Source organism: Gallus gallus, chromosome 1, assembly GCF_016699485.2.
Source record: "Gallus gallus isolate bGalGal1 chromosome 1, bGalGal1.mat.broiler.GRCg7b, whole genome shotgun sequence".
In the NCBI taxonomy this organism is placed as follows: domain Eukaryota; kingdom Metazoa; phylum Chordata; class Aves; order Galliformes; family Phasianidae; genus Gallus; species Gallus gallus.
This window is the reverse complement of record NC_052532.1, coordinates 188893823-188908205: the sequence shown is the minus strand read 5'-3', so window position 1 is coordinate 188908205 and position 14383 is coordinate 188893823. Positions and strand designations below refer to the sequence as shown.

General features: G+C 48.0%; 1 long non-coding RNA gene across 1 annotated transcript; it reads right to left on the bottom strand.

Moving 5' to 3' along the window:
- Nucleotides 1-4773: 4773 nt before the first annotated feature.
- Nucleotides 4774-14067, bottom strand: LOC121106717. The gene is made up of 3 exons (XR_005839533.2): nucleotides 8111-14067; nucleotides 7206-7367; nucleotides 4774-5653 (listed from the first exon to the last, which is right to left on the bottom strand). It is a non-coding gene; the product is annotated as an uncharacterized LOC121106717 (long non-coding RNA).
- Between the last annotated feature and the right edge of the window lie 316 nt (nucleotides 14068-14383).

The window sequence follows — 14383 nt, the reverse complement described above, 5'->3', positions numbered from 1 at the left end:
TCTTCTCGATTACCATGAACAGGGCCACTAAAAAGGCCAGGCCCTTCTGGGTCAGGCTAGAGGAGAGTGGAGGCTCCCACTTTTCCTCCCAGCAGATGAAGTCAGCACTTGCTACGCAAACTAGACTAATAAATGTCGGAGCAGCGGGAGGTGAGTGCAATCAAGTGCGAGAGCCTGAGTTATAGCGGTAGTCTGCTGAATTCCTGGGTCACAAAGTAATTTACAGAACAACCCAAATGTCATTCAATAATTATTCAGGCAGCCCGGAGCCCAGGGGGCACAGCCTCCTGCTGGGTGTATTATTAATACCATCAACAAGCAGCAGGATGTTGGTGTGAAGAAAAGAACCACAACACGAGCGTGTGAACCTACAGAACAAATGGAAACCAGTATTAATGGGATATTGTACTGCTCCCTAACGAGTGAAAAATCTCTCTATCTTGTCCTAGAAAGTCGTTCAGCAAAATCTGGGTGTTTCCACTTCTGACAGTGAAATTGCTCTTGGTGGTTTGCAGCAGAAGGGAGGAAGATTGGTGTGCTGGTGGCCGCCTGTTTGCATCTCCCGGCCTCTGAGATAGTCTCCATGGAGACTGACGGGGGAGGTGGTTTCCAAGCACCCCAGAATAATTTAAATTAATATCCAGTGGACAATGTAAACCTTCTCTTTGACGTGGCGTGGGAATAAGCGATCACAACGCTCGAACTGGGTCAGCTGAGAAGGAAGGTGGTGCCCCAGCCCAGGGTGTGATCAGTGCCAAGGGCTCAACCTCTGCTATCTCCCTCCCTCTCGCCCCCATCCTCCAAAACCCCTGTAGTTGGCTGCAAAGGTGCAGTGAGGAGATATATGGGCAAAGTCTGAAGTGAACTGAGTCTGAATCGTAGAATGGAATCATAGAATGGCTTGGGTTGGAAGGGACCTTAAAGTCTATCCAGTTCCAACCCCCTGCCATAGCAGGGACACCTCTCACCAAATCAGACTGCCCAGGGCTCCATCCATGCACGTGGGATAGAGGTTGTTTCTGGTGACTGGGAAGTGCCCTGGGCTCCTGGGCATCGAGCACTCCTGGAGTATTGCTGAGGTTGTTATGGGAACAGTAGCATCAACACTTTGACTTGGAATATGTGGACTCGGTAGTTCTCTTTGGTCCTTAAAAGTGCAGAATGAGTAAATGGAAACACTGACACAGGTTGCCCAGAGAGGCTGTGGAGTCTCCTCCTTGGAGACCTCCAAAAGCTGCCTGGGCACCATGCTCTGGGTGTCCCTGCTGGAGTGGGGGTTGGGCCAGATGGACCCAGAGGTTCCTTTTAACCCTAACCAGTGTGGGATTCTTGAAATCTCAACAGAACTGTGCAGCAAATTGAAGCTGGCCACATAGAGCTGCCCAGACTGAGCCAGTTCATCCTCCACTAGGAGAATCTGTGAGGTCATTAGACCAGAGAGCCCCAGAGGTCCATCAGGAGAGCACTGAATGTATTCAGGGCACACAGGGATAAGCAGTCCAGGAACATATGTGGATAGAATCTCTGTCTGGAAGTTGGGAACATGAGAGCTCTGTCCTGCAGCCACAGAGAGCAGCCACAGCCTGAGAAGAAGCTCAGCCATACAACCTGTTTGAGCGGACAGAAACGGCTCAGCTTTTCATGGCCTTTTTCAATGTTTGCCCATTTTTCAAAGATGTCTTTTTTTTTTTTTTTTTTTGCTTTGCTTTTACTCTGCCTGTGTAGAGATGATGTACAGAGGACTCTGATGATGCTCCTATACTCTGGGCCCTTCACCTTGTCAATGGCTTGCCAGCGCATTGCTTGTGACACCCATCGCCCGCACATCTCCCTCCTTGACTTCCCCATCCCAACACACATCACATCCAGAAGTCACTGCCATTTTGTGCCTGTGCTGTTGGTGGGACCCAGGAAGAAGCAGCAAGGTATACATTTTTGTGGTGTTAGCACCTAAGAACAGGCTCATAAAAAACACCTTGATTTTCCCCTTTGTGCTTATGCACAGATGTTGCTGCTGATATTCAGAATCACTAATTCATACTCCCTGGACCCCCACTGAAAAATAAAGCGTGTTTTATCCTTGTTCCCCAAGTGCCCAATACAAATGCAAATCAGCTCTGGGCGTAGATGTTGGTTTGTTTTTTTCCTGGCTGCCCATCAGCCTGGTGGGGCTTTTCTCACTTGTTTTGCTCAGTCCCTTCGTCCGTGTGTCTGTGGTGAGGGTCAGAGACCTGCTCCATTCCCACACCTCTGCCCTCCTCCTGCTGCTGCCGCTGCTGCCTGGTTAAAGCTCCTCTGGTTATTAACCCTTTAAAAGGTTTCCCTCTGCAACAGGGAAAGCTGATGGGCTAAAATCAAACTGGCATCCACTCAAATTTCCTAAAATCATTGAATCATAGAGTATCCCAAGTTGGAAGGATCATTGAGTTCAGCTCCTGGCTCCACACAGGACCACCCAGAACCCGAACCTGATGTGTGAGAGCGTTGTTCAGTGCTCCTTGGGCTCCGGCAGCTCGGGGCTGTGCCCACTGCCCTTTGGGGCAGATCCTTTTCCTGATGCCCAGCCCAAACCTCACTGTGGTCAGGTGGGCCACTGAGAACATTGGGGTACTTTACATTATTGCTTTGTTGCATCTCTGCCATGCAGGGTTTGGCTCCTGGACAAAATTGGGTAGGAGGGCATGGCAGTGGGTTGCAAGCCAAAGTCTGGATGGAAGAAAGTGGCTCTGAACTTGTCTGTGTCTCCATATAGGTCAGCACTATTCAAGTAATAAAATAGCTGAATAGGAGACTCCTAAATGCCCCCACAGAGCTCAGAGCTACCAGTGCTTGGCCAAAGTTGGTGTCCAGCCACCTAGTAAATTCATGCCCTATTCAGACAGACACAGATTCTCTGTGCTGCTTGGCTTTTTTGAAATAAATTATTTGTAACTGTATTTAAAGCTACAGCTGAAGAGACCCTGATGCTGGTATCAGATGCACCCGGGATTACTGCAAAGAGAAGTCGCAACCAAAGCCAGTCTGCAGCATCCAGACAGCCCCAGTGAACCAGCAGACCTGTGCTGAACATCTCTGCCTGTCATGACCTGGCTTGGTGCCACCACATCCTCCTGCAATAGAATACTGACTTATTCCTGCAGTGAGCTCTGGCTAAGCAGGATGGAAACCCTGGCAGTAGGGCCTGCCCCATCCCACTTTGCAGGGCTCCACCAGGAGGTTCCCACAGACTTTCTGTCCCCGTGGCTCTGGCTGCGAGTTGAGGCTCAGTGCTGAGCTACAGTGTGATCTGGGGCCTCAGGGTTGTCCTGAGTTGCCTGGGGTGATAGATGGACACTAGGAGCCACCAGACCCCTGTGTGCCACCCTTTGCCCCCTTCTCATCACAGAGCATCCTGCTCTGCAGTGGATGCCGCAGCTCAGCCACTTCCTAAGAAAGACCTCAGAGTTAAAAAATCCATCTGTGTGTGCTTCCTCTTTTTTCTTTCTTTTCATCTTCTTTCCTGCTGCTATTCAGTTAGCATGAAATAACCCTTCAAATCAATCCGGAAGAGATGGATTGAAACTGTTGCTGTTTTCCCATTGCTAATTGCCGCTCTGAAATCCCACTCGAATCGCTCTGAACACACAGCCCGACGTTCTGAAGTTAAGTGCCTACCAGGTATTTTGCTCACAGGCTTTTATTTCCCTGCAAAACACAGCCCTGGCTCCTGGTTAGCTTTTAGTGGGACAATAGCATCCCCTCAGTACGTCTTGTTTCCAAAGTAGAGCCGTGTTTTGGCAGGAACCGAACGCTGCAGCTTTCCACAGGGCCAATGGCACAGCTTGGGGCTCGTGGACCCAGAGATGAAGCAGTTAATTGCCCTACTGGGAAGGAGGAAATTTCTTGTAAAAATCCAGAATCTGGTTAAACAATGTGGCCTTTTATTTTTCAGCCTTGGAATCAAGCCTGGCTGCCCTTGTAAACAAAGAAAGGAAAGAATCACTGAACCAACCCAACACATAAAAACTGCCCATGTCTGTCTTTGAAGTTCCCTTTATGTTGTTTGGAAAACTTAGGATTATAGAGGTTTCTTTTTCTTTTTCTTTTTTTTTTTCTTTTTTTTTTAAGAAAAAGAGGGATGGGAGCTAAGGGAAACTTTTCTCTTAAGCAGAGCAGAAGTCATTAATTAAGTATCCCATTCAGCCCTGAGGCACCGGCTCATCAATCAGATTTCTTATTAGCATTCTGATGACCCGTGCGACCCCCGTCTCTGTACTGTCTGCAGGAGGACATGGAAAAACAGACCACACACCAAATGCAGGGGGATTATTCGGTGCTTGTCCCTGCTCCAGGGGGACCAAGAAGGGAAGAGGGATGCTGCCAGATGTTGGTTTGGGTTGAGGCGATCATAATAACAATAAGGGGTGGCTGGAGGGACTCACAGGAGCCAGGAGGGGGAAATTGGCAGTGTCTGGTGGGGCTGGGACATGGGTATGGTGGCATCACATGGTCCTCCCACACCTGCTGTGGTCACAGTAGCACCAGCTAGAGCACAGTGAGGCTGAGCAAGAAGCAATGGTGCGAATCCAGAATGGCTCTGGAGGAGCGTTCTTGCTCCCAGCTGGGAAGTGATTGAACTGAAAATGTGCTCACAGCTTTGGGCCAACTAAATAGGAGATCTTAGTGTCCTCATGGGGAGTAAGGATGCTACATATAATCATAGAATCATTAGGGTTGGAAAAGACCTCTAAAATCACCAAGTCCAGCCCCAGCCCACCCCACCATGCCCACTGACCACGTCCCTCAGTGCCACGTCTCCACATTCTTGAACACCTCCAGAGTCAGTGATTCCATCACCTCCCTGGGCAGCCTGGGCCAATGCCTCACCACTGTCTGAGAAGAAATGTTTCCTAATGTCCAACAATACCAGTCCTCAAGTCTTCCTCCTTCCAGGTCATTCCAACAACAAAAAATTACCTTTCTTAAGCTAGTTACACTTTCATACAACTGCTGTTGGGCAAATTATTGTGGCAACAACAACGAAAAAGGACAGTTTCAGCATCAGATTATGAGGTCTGCCATGCTTCTGAGAAAGCCAAGCCACAGCAGCCCCTTTTGGCAGGTGGATTTGCACACAGCCAAGGTGACACTGAATGGCCACAGGGGCAGGGACATGGCGAGGGGACATGATGAGCTCCCCTGTCATGCCCACAGAGATCTCTGTGCAGCCAGGTTTTGGGGTGGAAGAGCACAGCGTGGATGATGTTCCCATGCCACTGTGCTGGTGATGGATACAGGATCGTGTTCTCCTTTGAGTCTCACAGTCCTGCATACCACTACTGTCAAGGCTTATCTCTGAATTTAGGTGATATTCCCTGAACCACAGCAGAAACTGGCTGGGATTCAGCACCTCCAGGGGATCGAGCCCCCAAGGTTTGGTCCAACACTGAGCAAGAAATGTCCCACTAGGCAGGGAATTAAGTCTGATCTTCAGCTAATACCCAGTGGATAAACATCCTTCTCTTTGAGGCTCATCCTCAAGGCAGAGTGCTGCTCCCACTGTGTCAGCCAGAGCTGAAGGAGACATTGGGGGATATCCATCAGAGATCCTTAAGAATGACATGTCTGCTACAGCAGCTTCGGGTCCTCTCCTTGGCAGAACCCAGAAGACACCCTTGGGAAGATACAGAAGAATTGGATGAGCACAGAGTGACACAGGTCCTGTATAAGTGGTGACAGTAACACAAAAAAATGTCTGAGACGTTTGTCCAAACAATTTTGCCTGTGGCTGCAGATTACAGTATTTTTATAGTATTTTATAGTATGTTATGGTATCCTGATTTGCTTGGCAGCCTCCATATCCTCAGTGTGTGCCTATCCTATGCACATAAAAAGAAGTCATTTTTTTGCTTGGTGATGGGAAGAGCTGGAATGGCTTAGCTGGGCAGCCCTTATGTGATGATGGTCCCTGGCCCAGAGCAACCTCACAAATTCACCTCTTGTCTCAGCTCCCTTCTCTCCATAATCCAGAGGCCTAAGGAACCATCAGCTCTTGGGGCTATTGCTGGACCTTTCTATATGGCCCTTCATGTCATGTGCAAATCATGTGCATCGGACTGTGAGGCTCATCTCCATACCCTCCTCACAGCAGTTTGCTGGTACACCAAAAGGAAATAAACATATGTTACATACTGAAAAAATCAGGGTGTGTTTTAGATATCTACCGTTTGTCTCATTTTCATGGTCCTTGCCAATGAAAGCAGCACTTGATCTAGTTCCTCCCTGAGGTATCCGCTATGGCCCGTGACTGTCAGTTGTCTTTGTGTGCTGTGCCATGCTATTCAATACTCAGAGTATTTTCAATTTAGATCAATTAAAATGCCAGATATTTCTCTGATGATGTAATTTTTCCCAGCAGAGTAGCCTGGGAAGCAACAAGTATAAAAGACAGGAAGGGAAGAATGTGGTGTATTGGGTAGATAGTGCTGTAAAAGAGGAAAGGTGGGGAAAGAAAGTTGCTATGTGGAAGAACAAAAAATGCCCAGTTTTGAGAAAGAAGGCTCAAATCTCCCTCCAGTACAGCAAAGGAGGATGTCAGTCTGTCTGGGTGCAAGTTTGGCAGCTGCTGAGCTGGTCCCTGGGCCATCTGATGCAGTGATCAGATGTTGTTTGCAAACACTGCATAAATTAAATTCCATGTACGCTGAAAAAAATTTAAACAGGATCCCTGGTGCCAGCAGCTCCTCTTATCGCTTTGAAGCCTGTTTGCATTCCCTGGCAGATAATCACCATGACTAACAGTTATCTGACACAGCCAATTTCACCAACAAAATCTGTCTTCTGACCTTAACTGACTGCTCACAGAAATGACAGTTCCCACCCCCCAACAGTATAAATGCTAACAAAGATCTCAAATCTCCCAAGGAAATAGGTGGGCTTGGGGGACACTTTGTGTATTCAGACTAAGATGTAGTGAGTGCCCCAGACAGCTGGATGGAGGGCTGAGTGTCTTTCGCTTCTCTGCCTCTGTTTTTGTGTCAATTTCCTTCATCTAATTTGTCCTTTGTCTTTGTGTGGTGCCTCTTCAAGTATAGAAAGATTTGTATTCTAATATAGAAAGACAGTGCGCAGCTGCATGGCTAAATTAGATTAACTGATGCCTTTATCTGATGTTTTCTAATATTTTTTTTACTTGTCCTGCTCTGCTCTGCGCTGTGCAGCCTTACCTCAAGTGCTGGGTTCAGGTTTGGGCACCACGATATTAGAAGGACATAAACTATGACAGAGTGTCCAAAGGAAGGCTATGAAGATGGACAAGGGTCTGCAGGGCGTTTTCTCAGTCTTTTCACCACGAGGCTGCACGTGATGCTGGGAGCTGGGCCTGAGACCTGGGAAGGAGGAAAGATCAGAAAAGGTCTGCCTGTGACTACTAAATTTTCACCCTCAGATTTCTAATCTAACAGGACTCTGCTGCCCAGATCTATACTCTTTTTTGACCCGTATTTCCATAGAAGTCCATTCAGATGATGCGTTCTTGTGGGACGATAGCCAAGAAGGCAAGGAGCACTCTCTGGCTAGGTATAGGAACCTTTGGTACACAGTGAGTTATTTAAGCACTTGAGAGTCAACAGAGCCTTCTCAAGAACTGAATTCCTTCATTTGATCTGCCCATCCCTTCCAAAATCCATTTTGTTTCATACTGTGCTTCTAAGGAAAATCCACATCTAAATAGTGAGCCTGAAGCTGTGTGCTCACTCTGCAGTGTTCACTCTATGTATCCGGTGGTCCTCATGTGAAGAGCAGAGCGAAAGGCCCAAAACTGCCGAGTCTTGAAAATGGTCCCTGGTAAAAATAATCCCCACCCTCCAAACAGGGCTAAACAAATTGCCTCAGTTATTGGAACAGGCTGGCCAGGGAGGCAATTATAAAGCAGGATTCAGCTTCAAAGCAGACCACTAAATTAGGGCAGAAAAGTTATACTGGAGCTGCCTATTCCTCTCCCTCAACAAGAAGAGGAGCTGAGGGTGAGAATCTTACCCGAGGTCCCATTTGTCAGACACAACCAATGGTTTTAGGATTGTTTTTTAATTGCTCATTGGAATCTGTGTTTGGCAACACCTTACAGACTTACAGAGACAGATGAAGCCTTCAGGGATGGCTGTGCATGTGTGCAGGCTGCAGTAGCTGGGTCCTCCTGCAGCTCTCCATGGAGGGAGCACTGAAGCCCTTTTATGGGTTGCTTGAGGAGGGCGGGCAGTGTATAAATCATAGAATAGAATCAGAGAATCACAGATTCATTACGGTTGGAAAAGACACCTGAGATCACCAAGTCCAACCCCAGCCCACCCCCACCATGCCCACTAAACCACATCCCTCAGCGCCACATCTCCACAGTTCTTAAACACCTCCAGCAACGGTGATTCCATCACCTCCCTGGGCAGACGCCCCATCCTGCAGCAAGGATCCCCTCAGGACCAGCGAGAACAGCACCAACATGCAAAAAGGGAAAAGCCTGAACATCTCGATGGAAACCCAGGCCCCTGCCAAGATCCGGCTGGCACCCCACATGAACCCCCGACATACGTGGGGCGGTTTGGACACGCTAAGCGGGAGCAGCCATGTTCCCAGCACTGGGCACGTAGAGATATGACAGCATGCCAGAGGGTCTGCAGGGCCTGAGGGGGGTAAAAACCCCTGATGTAGAATTTAAAATGTGCTCTAACCTTTTCTGCAAACTGAAAGCAAGAAAAATGCTCATAAAACTACTCTTTGTGCGCAGAAAGAAGTCCGTTTTTATACTGTTGCTAAGTTCCTTATTGTTTTCTGGCTGTTTTTTGTGTTTCTGTGGCAGCCTTTTCTGTGGGCCTCTTTCAGTGACTTAGCTATATTGGCCTGCAGATAATTAGATCAGTGCTATCATTTTCACTGTCCTTTTTCCTCTGGGGCGATTTGCATGATAATGGCAGTTTGTGCTACTCTCTCTCTCTCTCTCTGTCTCCCTCTCTCTTTTAACAAGGCCCCATTTCTAAACATGAAATAATTCAGGGGACAATCTGTGAGTGGTTCTGTTCAGAAAAGACTGAAAACATCTGGTTAAGAAAGCCTTGCTGGTAACCAAAACGTAACATTTTTGCCAGCTACAGCTCTCCAAACGAATCCTTTTTTTTACAGTATTTTCAGACTGTGTGTATTATCTGTGTGCAAACATCAGAGAACGCTCTCACTCTTGGTATGTACGTGTATATAATGATTTATCATCTATTTACCTGGGTAATTTATAGATAGTTAAGATATTACCATTTCTGTCTTAAACACTAACGAACACTATGAACATTCAAAAGGTAGCTCTGTACCACCAAATGGTTTTAACTGCTTTCTGCTGTGAATGAAGACTTCTGTCCAGCAAGATATGCTCAAACCCCAGCCTGAGAATAATCCCATTGAAATCCAGAGGTTAATTTAGGTGGCTGACACTACGTGCTGGCTTGTGTTGTGCTGATTTATGGTCCGGGGCCTTCTGGGTGAGAAAGGCGGTCCAGTAATGCAGATATCTCATAGCAATTATAACACACCTGAAAAGAAGAATGTTTTCTGTAGGCACTGCCACCATTTCAGTACCTGAGCCCTGAGCCCCGGCACACAGTGCAACCCCAGAGGTGCTGGAGGTAGCTACATTTCTGCACATGTATTGGATGAGTTGTGGCTGTGCCAGGTTTGCTTAAGAGACAAAAAAGACTAAAGATGTACGATAGCATCGCCGTGGGCTCAAATACCTGAGGTCACCTCCAAATTAGGGACTCATCTGCGTGGTTGAATCATTGTCTTAAGCTGGAGCGGGAAGAAGGGCTGAGCCCTGAGGAAGAAAAAGCTTTGCTTAGATTATAGCTACACAGAGAGAAGGTGCCATACATCATAGGAAGATTTTGGCACGGAGTTTCATGGTTATTCCCAAATGGAGGACAAAGAGGTTGGGACTCTCACTGACTCACTCAATGACACTCAACGGGAATGGCCTTTACTGACAGTGTGCCTTCAGTTTCAGTGACCACTTGGAAATAAATGAAGACTATTTTTGCATCATTTCCTAAATCCTCACCTATTAAGTAAGCTTCAGGGAGCATCTCTCCTCCCCAGAACCACACAGCACCTGCTGGCAGTAGGTGACCTTATGGCTCCCTGAGAGGCTCTGCCAGAAGGTGCTGTGTGGGACCATGAATAATTATGCAAAATTTAGGTAGAAGACTGATACTTTGTAGCTAATTCTCTTCCCGAATGCTCATGTTTTCAGGATGTACGAAAAAATATTGAATCTACTAAAGGTAACTTCAGTGATGACCTGAAAGCTTGCTTCTATCACCTTCACAATTATCACAGAATCACAGAACTGTAAGGGCTGGAAGGGACCTTCAGAAACCATCCAGTCCAACTCCCTGCTTCCCTACAGTGGGTTGCACAGGGAAGCCTCCAGGTGGGTCTTGATTATCTCCAGAGAAGGAGACTCTCCACAACCTCTCTTCGCGTGAGATCATAAATAAGGTGTGCAACACTGCTGTGAAACAATACCTAGGATTGCTCAGGTGAGGGAGGATGAGATGGCCCTGATGGAAGAGCTGATTCACCACCAAGCAACCCCAGCAACCTCACTGAAATAGGGAATTCCACCCATAAAACCAGGAGGTGAGTCAGGCCCAGCTGAACGATGGACCATTCTAATCATCCAGGATGACCAGAACACGTGGGCCATGTTTTGTCTGAGTCCTGCACTCCTCACATGGGCAAAACCACCCATAACATGATCCCAGAGCTGGGCTCTGTGGGATTGGACCAGAAAAATCCCAAAGTTTTCAGCAAATAGCAGCAAACAGGAAATAAATTCACTGATAGATTTTTGAGCTTGGTTCCAGGGGAAGCCTTCGATACATAAAGTCAATTGGATGAAGGCCTAAGCAAGCAACCTTTTCTTCACCAGAATTTTCCCTGCACTGTTTTCAGGGAGGAATATATTCCAGAAGAATATGAAAAATGCAGCAAGGTGAAGAGCAGGAAGGGGAAGCTGTGGCAAGGGAATCCAGCGGCTGCAAGAGGGAAACAGGGCTTCATCTGCAGGGTGCTAAGTCTGCATTCCCATGTCTGCTACTAAGATAATTTGAATGAAATAGCACCTTAGAAAGCCGAGACCCTCTATAATATGCAGTGATTTAAGGCAGATAGGGACTGGGTAAGCCACAGCACCTTGTATCTATGCACATATACTGAATATAGGTAGATAGAGTCACTCTGTCTGGCTTCTGTGGAATATGCCCTTCAGCCCCGCTTCTGATTTTACTGAAGATTTTATCATCAGTTTTGCTTGTTTTATTAGCAAGGAAGCAAACTGTTGTGGCTTAACATTTCTCTGACTGTTGTCAGCATAAACTTCCTGAAGATTTTATCCTGTTTGCAGAGATTCGGTGAAATGAAGATTTTTTTAGGTCAACATTTTCTTCTGGCAGACTGAGCCTGAAGTGCACTTTATTTCCCTTTAATTTAACAGCTCCAGCAGCTTTTCCAGTTAAATCGACTGTTCATTATTGAGCCCATTTATGAAGGGCTGTGCAGTGCAGTTTAATGAATCCCTGGCACAAAGCTCCCTTTCAGTGTAGGGAAAGAATAGCAGCCTATTTAGGTCCTGTAGGGCTGTATGTCAAAGACTGCCTATAATACTTGTCAGGGAAGGGCAGAAATTCCCACTGATATAAGAATGTGCAAGAAATCAACTTGCACAACCAACTCGCAGATTAAGACACGATCAGGAAATGAGACTGTAGGTTTTGGATAGTGACACCTGTTTGGGCAGTGAGACTTTCCCATACCTTCATAACCATATCAGCCTGTATAAGGGGGCAGGAAAAAAAAAGAATCCTCCCTCTCCTTCTGCAAAGATGTTCCTGCTTTCATGCTGCCTTCCTGATGCTGAGGTGAGAGGAAGAGGAGTGCTGGAGAGTGGGGCATTGGTTTGCTTTCTACTAGAGGAGGTTTGGCTGGTGATGGGATAAAGCTTGGGACGCTCCTCGCTCATGTTCTTGGCATGAGATGTTTCCTTTGGGATGGATCCTACTGCCCATCCCTGGGTCAGAACTCCACAAGCATTGGGAGGACTTCTCCAAGTGCTTGCAGCTGTCACTGTAATGCTGGGCAAGGCTTACTGCTTTGCTCTGCCCAAGGCAACCTTTCCTGGCCTCCTCAGTCTGCAGGGGTGAAACTGTTCCCTCACCAGAGGCTGACTGTGTGGCAGGGAGCTGGATCTGCTGTGCGGGGCCCGAGCCAGCAGGCACCGTGCATCCCTGCCCCCCCTTCAGCTTGGGCTGTCAGCGTGCTGCTGGCAAAAGTGCTCTGCTGCCTGCACAACCTTGGTTTCATCTTCAGAGTGGACTGGAGGCACCGGGGCATCTTCTCCAAGCATCTCCATGTTTGATCCCAGCTTGCAGAGCAAAGCTCAGTGCTTGCTGCAGTGCTCAGGCTGAGCAAGTGCAGGCAGAAGGCGAGCCAACGATCTGGCCACTGGGCATGAGAGGTGTTTTGTGGGAATAACCAAACTGCTACTTCCTTGGAAGAAATGAGATTTCTGTGCAAGTTGTTACATCATGTGGCTTAGCAAATTTCCCTCCAGGCACTGCCCAACTTGAGGTAATCAGCTCTGCTTGAGAGAACATGGAGAATAAGCATGTTTAATGCAATTATGAAGGCTTTCTAAAGCTCCAGACCTGGTCTAGAATATGTAAATTTGGCCGCCTAGCATGAGTGAATGCAAACTTTGCTTTGCATGCCTGGCAATTGTTTTAATGCTCTCCGATTTTTCGGAGGTAATAAAGTTTCCCACTAAGCCATCTCTGAGCTCTCAAAGCTGTTTAATTGAATGAATTCAGCCTTACAGAAGACAAGTCAGGGCTTTCAGCTTCTTTCTCTGAGCCACCGGATATTTAGCCACTCTGCATACAATGCCACCCCGCCTCATTAGCAAGCCCCTTTAGGGCCGCTATGAAATGCTGCTGCAGTCATGCCGAAGCAGCTCCCAACCTGGGGACAGCTCAGATGCTGGGTCACGCTGGTCAGGTTAGAAATGGCCCCGAGCTGGGCAGACAGTGCCTGTGATAGTGATGTCCTCTTTTCCAGGCTCCGGTGCAATTTCAAGCGGTCTCAAAGCTGCCCAGCGGAGAATACAGGGGATGTGTATGTTGTTCTTTACATTTCCCCATCAATAAGGGAGCTCGGAGCAGGCTGCAAAGCTTGACAGGGCTTGACGGGACCCGAGGGTAACTAATCCGTGTCGGCTGTACTCGAGCTAAGCAGTTTAAATCCACCTCTTATGTCACCATTCTTATATGGAGAGATATACGAGATATATATGAGAGTTTCCCATAGCTCGTCCTCTGAAGCGGGGATCCATCCTCTCCATGCAGAGGTTTTGGCTGCAGCCAAACCAGGTTGGAAATGCACCCTTGGAAACAATGTGAGTCTTTTAATTCTGCGCTGCAACCTGCTGTGAGCGAGCTGCTGCAGTGAGGTGCTGTGTGACAGAATGGGAATGTGTGACAGAATGGGAACCAGCACTTTGGTTTCACAGAGGATACTGAGCCTTTTTTTTTTTCTCACATGAAATATGTGCTTTCCCCTCTTTTCTCACTCCAATACTTGTTTGTTTTGCATTCAACCGGTGCTGGAAACCACAGTGGGGGGAACTTGGCTGGACTTTCCCTTTTCCCGCTGAGGAAGGCGCCTGCTTCCCTTTTCTTCCTCAGTTTTGCGTTCTGGCTTTTCCGTTCTGCTGCATTTCTGATGAATTGGTGCAGATCAAGGAAATTCATCTCAGTCAAAACCAGATACGTCTCTTCATTCGTAATGTGCACATGCAAACCTGCTAAAAATGAATCTGGAGTTTATAGGGTTGAGATGAGCACTAAAGATCCCTGAGTCCATCTGCTGGCTCCATGCAGGACCACCCAATGTCCAAACCCAATGTCTGAGAGCACTGTCCAAATGCTCCCTGAGCTCTGGCACTCCGGGCCGTCCCACTGCCCTGGGCAGCTGTTCCATGCCCACCGCCCTCTGGTGCAGACCCCTTCCCTCACCCCCAGCTGCCCCTCCCCTGACGCAGCTCCATGCCGTTCCCTCGGGCCCTGTCGCTGTCACACAGAGCAGAGCTCAGCGCTGCCCCTCCGCTCCCTGTGAGGCGCTGCAGCCGCCATGAGGCCTCCCCTCGGCTCTGGGCTGCGCACACCACGGACCGCTCCTCACAATCCTTGCCCTCAGAACCTTCCCCATCTCTGTAGCCTTCCTGTGCAGGGACCGCACCGCTTTCGGTCCAGATGTGTATACGTGCTCCGGGGGATCCAGCCGGTGCGCTGCCCCCGATGTTGGGGCCACG